The sequence below is a fragment of the Grammomys surdaster genome, unplaced genomic scaffold (genome assembly GCF_004785775.1).
Source record: "Grammomys surdaster isolate TR1022 unplaced genomic scaffold, NIH_TR_1.0 61, whole genome shotgun sequence".
NCBI lineage: Eukaryota > Metazoa > Chordata > Mammalia > Rodentia > Muridae > Grammomys > Grammomys surdaster.
In genome coordinates this window covers 8,660,409-8,665,835 of record NW_021604563.1, presented here as the reverse complement: position 1 = coordinate 8,665,835, position 5,427 = coordinate 8,660,409, and the positions used below count along the sequence as shown (strand labels likewise).

Below are 5,427 nucleotides of genomic sequence, written 5' to 3'. Positions count from 1 at the left end.
GCAAACAGTTGCCAGGAAGACATGTCTGGGCTTTTCAAAGATGGTTGCAGATGGTTCTAGGCAGCTGATGTGGGGAGTCAACTCCTGTCAACATGAAAATGAGGTCTGGTATGGGGCTCAACAGTTTATAAACCCATCTCAAAAAAATAAGAAAGAAAAAGAAAAAAAAAGAAAACATTTTCCCTTCTATTGGAGAATAAATTGCAGTCTTTGTTAAAGAGAGAAAGAAAGAAAAAAAGAGAGAGAGAGAGAAAGAGAGAGAGAGAAAGAGAGAGAGAGAGAGAGAGAGAGAGAGAGAGAGAGAGAGAGATTGAGAGAGAGAAAACAGAAGTCCTACTGGTAACCAGAACATGGGATTCCTATAGGTGCCTGGTTAACTGGTGACCAGAGCTGCAGAATGACAACATTTTCGAGCTAAAACCACTATGAACTTGAATCCACGGGCCCTCTGCCTGGGTCTTGGCATCACCGGCCACTTCCATAGCTAGGGAAGGGCTGGTTGAGAATGGTCTGTAAGGACTGGTTCACCCGGGTTGAGGAGCTGTGGTCCAGCTCGTAGCAACAGGCTGGGCAGCTGAACACCTGGACCCGGTAGGACCTGTCCAAACAGTTCTTACAAACATTGTGCTGACACACGGTGGTGACTGGCCGGTACACCAGCTCCTGGCATCAGATGCACTGGAAAGCCTCCTACACCTTGCTCAGAAATATTTGGTAAGGCCCATCCTGAAGAGAACTTAGCACATCATCCCACAGCTTGGCATTGCCCTTGTCCTCCTTGATGAGGTTGGCCTGCTGCACTGGCAGTGTGTAGGGCTCCCTCTTGCTCTTCTTAGAAACACTGGTGTTGGAGGTGGCTAGGCCTGTAGACTTCTGCTTGCTTTTGCCTATCTTGGAAGATGAGGGTCCTTGCTCCAAGGCCTTGGCCGGGTGCTTCCTGTTCTTCTCCTTGTTAGCCAAGGCCTCCAAGTAGCCTTCAGGGTACTGCATAGTGAGAGCCCCAGCTGCAGAGTGTGATCCTTGCCTTCCCGGGTCCAGGACTTGGGTTCTGTGTCATCTTGTCGAAGTAGATAGAGCCACACGAGGAAGCCTGATTTCCCTCTCTCTGGCCAGTACTTCACCAGCTTGTAGATGCCATCATTGTAGTGGTTGCCCTCTACGGGGCCATACTTGCTATGTTTCCTGCCCTTCATGTTTTGTACCACATGTACTGGCTTCCCCTGGCGCCAGTCTTCAGCCTCGGCACCTTTCTCATTGATTAGGGAGTGGCAATTGAATGCTAGAGCCCTATTGTTATTAGTGAGCTTCTAGTCAGAGGACTGTCCTGCTGTATGCTTATTGCCAGAAAGGTCTTGGTCACCACTCTCCGTGTATGTGAAGAAATTGCCAATGTCCACATCATCCTCATACCCACCAGCTAGCACCAATGAGTAGGCACCATCGTTGCTCTGGCCGTGGATGCCTGCCGCATGCGGCTGATGCATACCTGACTCACTGACTTGGACTCTGAAGCGCCACATGGTTCCCACAGGGACACCAGGAATGGATCCGAAGTGGTTGGCGGGCACAATGGTACACTCTGTGGTGCGGCCCACACATCCCAAGCCCTTGCTCCAGTGTCTCTGGGAGGAAAATGTGGCTGATGCCATCTTTGCCTTCTTCTTGCTTTTCTTCAGCTTTTCCTCTGCTTGTACCACCTCACTGGAGTCAGTTCGGCAGTTGGGGTAGTACCACTCTGGCTCAGGAGGGACACAGGTGAGCAGTGGCTGCAGGCAGTACAGGTGTAAGGCCATGTCACACTTATCACACAACACCTGTTTCTCGGGAGCCTCACACCCACCACACACATGGCAAGTACACTTGCAACATACTTTGTTCTCATCATCCTTGCAGTACTGGCAGGACGGGCCACTCTTCCCTGTGTTCCGGAGGGGAGGAGGGGTGTTGTGAGGGGCTACTGATCAAGGGGCTCCTCTCGCTAGGGAGCTCAATCTTCAAGACTTCATCCACAAATATGATTTGACAGTTGTTGAGCTGAGAATCATTTAAGAGCCTGATGTTGCAGTAGAGCTCACATGCCATTCTGGTTTGGTGCTTCCTACAGATCTCAACATCATACCTTGTTTCCTGGGGTACTCCACATTGTAGTTGGCCATGATCACCTGACCCACCTCCAGGTTCTCCCACTGGACCACATTGCGAGCATGAGCACAAACATTCTTGGCTTTGACAATGTCCACTTCATGCTCTGGATAGTCATCGTACTTGACATGGTTCATGATGTCATCCTCTGTGCTCATAATGGCACTGGAGCTACAGTACTCGTCCTCAGATAGGGCTTTCCTCTGTACCTGGACCACCTGGGCCTCAAACAATGCACCAAAGACATTGTCACGCACGTCCACGTACTCATTAACCTTGTACAGCCCCAGGTCCTTGTCCTCCCATATAGTCTTGTCATCTCCTTCCGCTGCCCCTTCACCATGCCTGAACGACTTGGCTGATTCACTGTGACCCACACCATAGCCAGAGTCAGAGTCTGAGAGCTCTGAGTTGCGTTCTTTTGACTGAGAGGTATTGCCGGACTCTGGAGCATCAGCAGCTGGATTGTGTCATTGAGGCGCCCATCATAATCGAAGTGTGTGTGACCGTCCTCCATCTGTTTGCCCCTGTAAAAGAGTCTCTGCAGTTGGGGTTCCATGTGAAACAGCTCCTCAATCTTTTTCCTCAGCTCCTTCACCTTGGTCAACCTGGACAGAGAGTTCACAGTGTGGGTCTCCTTCCCATCCATAGTTTGAACTTGGATCCACATGATGCCAAAGTACTGAGTCTCACCCACAGCTGGCTGCCCTGACTTCCCCCTGGGACACCCTACTATTATCTTAATAAAATACTCAGCAACACAAAGTCAGATAGGAGAAAATATTGCAAGTTGTTGAATATAATAGTAAATATATTTATGATATAGTTTATCATAATATTTAAGAAGCATCCAAGGCCAAAATTCAAATCCCTAGATTCTATGTACCCAGGCATTTGTCAAGAGACTATACTCTGAGATTCAACCTGCAGAACACCTGTAGATATAGGATGAAACCTTTGAATCAGAACCTTGCAAAATTTCACAATTTGCAAGTTTAATCAGAAGAATACTCAGGAGTGGACCTGTAGCAGATATTTCCAGGTTCTTGGCCTCTTATTCAAGGAATTGAAATAGAATCTCTCACGGACTTAAAAGAAAAAAAAAGCACTGTGGAACTTGTTTACATCAAAGCAAAACATCAGAATACAATGTAAGAGAACAGCAGACATCATAAATGAAGATAATCAAAGACCCTCATTATTGCTTATTGCTTTTTTCTTTTATAATTATCAGTTACTATGAGGTTTAGTAAGTGTTTTTCTTCTCTTTTATTATTTGAAAATTTCATACATGTATATTTTGATCTGTTCTGATTGATACATTGGGTTACAAAATCTTTTCTATTGTAGATGACCCTTCCCACAGTGGGTCTGATTCTACTCATATACATGTCCAATTATAGATAGGCATAAAATAATAAATAGGCCATTCTTCAGAAAAGTTTACTAGAAGAGAGTTAGTCTTATTGCTGATACACCCCAAACCAGTACAGGCCAGATTGAGCTTTGTGCTCTTGCTACATTATATAATATATTTTATTTTGTGGGAGCAAAGAAAACTTGTCTCCTTGTTTATGGAGTTTAGTATATATATCCCACTGAAGATGGCTGTCCATAGTTGCTATATGTATTCTTCAGAGAAGTGTGTGTATGCATAGCAATGCAAGTAAGGGAACTGGGTTGCCAAGTGTATTATTAGAAGATGGCAGTAGTAATAACCTGAAAGTGTTGTCCCAGGTTGCTCTCAACTTGTCAGACCTAAGCTTAACACAGACCTGGCAAGGATGCACTGCCCATATGAATGACAGCACAAAAGTGGAAACAGCAACTGCTTCCAATGTATCAAAGGCCTGCAAAAAGATATTAACACTAGCAACTAGAACCTTGTGAGAGATAACAAAGCAGCATCTCTGTCACTTGCACTCCCACGAGAAACCACAGAAAAGCAAGCCCAACAATCATACCCCATCCACTGAGAAATCCAAGCTTGAGATTCCATAAGGGACCTCAGCAAAGCAGATTACATACCTATATTCCATGTCTGCAAGAAACCACAGAGACAGGATTAGCACAAAAGACTGTAAAAGAACAAGCCTGAGTCACATGTCCAGGTGAGGAACTGCATACTGATGCTACTACTACCTCATTTTGACATTTCACCTTCTCAATACAAAATTTCAAATTCATTAAGATGGTTGTGCCTTTGTCTCATATATATATGTATATATATAAATATATATATATATATATATATATATATCCATATCCTTTATGTGAGGAGGAGGAGGAATGGCCTGAATTTGAGGATCTCTCTGATTTTTCTTCCAGAGTCTTATGATTGGTTTAAGTTGTTCTGCTTAGTTCTCCTGATTTTGGGGGTTAAGTTGTTTGATTTGGTTTTGTTGTTGTTTTCATTTTTATTATTATTATTGTTGTTTGTTTGTTTTAACCTCTTTCTTATCCCATATTTGATGTTTAGCTGCATCTATCTTACCTCTTCACTTTGTCTTCATTGTTACTATCATTTATTTACTTATTTGTCTTTTGTTTTTTCTATTGCTCTAATACTTATTTATACTCTCACTTTACTAACTTCCTTTCCATTCTGTCCTAGAGTTTCATTGCTGTGAAGAGACACCATAACCACTACAACTCCTACAAAAGAAAATATTTAATTGAGGATGGCTTAGAAGTTCAGAGGTTTAGTTCATTATTGTCATAGCAGGACACATGGTAGCACTCAGACAGACAGACTTGTGATTGAGAGATAGCTGAGCATTCTAGTCTGGATCTGAAGTCATCAGGAAGAGTGGAAATTTCTGGGCCTGGCATGGGCCTTTAAAACTTCAAGCCCACCCCCAATCACACACCTACTCCCAAAAGTCTATACATCCTTATGCCACTGCCTAAGTGTTTGTATATGTGATTTTGTGAGTCCATTCTTATTCAAACCACTACACATTCCTACCCTTGATAACTAATATCTTAGTGCATATCATTATACTTTTGCTCATTCACTACCTGAAAATTATTGCTCTGGAACATTGTTTCTCAACTTTACTAATACTGGTATCCTTTGATATAGTTCTTCATATTATGGTGACTCTCAACCAAAAATTATTTTTGTTGATACCTCATTACTGTAGTATTGCTACTGTCAAAATGTAAATATTTGTGTTTTCCAATGGTCTTAAGCAATTCCCCTGAAGGGCTCATTCAACCTCCAAAGGAATTGTGACACCAGTTGAGAACCACTGCTCTGGAAGAAGTAACTAACCATTATTG

General features: G+C 43.4%; 1 pseudogene; it reads right to left on the bottom strand.

Moving 5' to 3' along the window:
* Positions 1 to 465: 465 nt before the first annotated feature.
* On the bottom strand, positions 466 to 2,812 carry LOC114608652 (annotated as a pseudogene).
* Between the last annotated feature and the right edge of the window lie 2,615 nt (positions 2,813 to 5,427).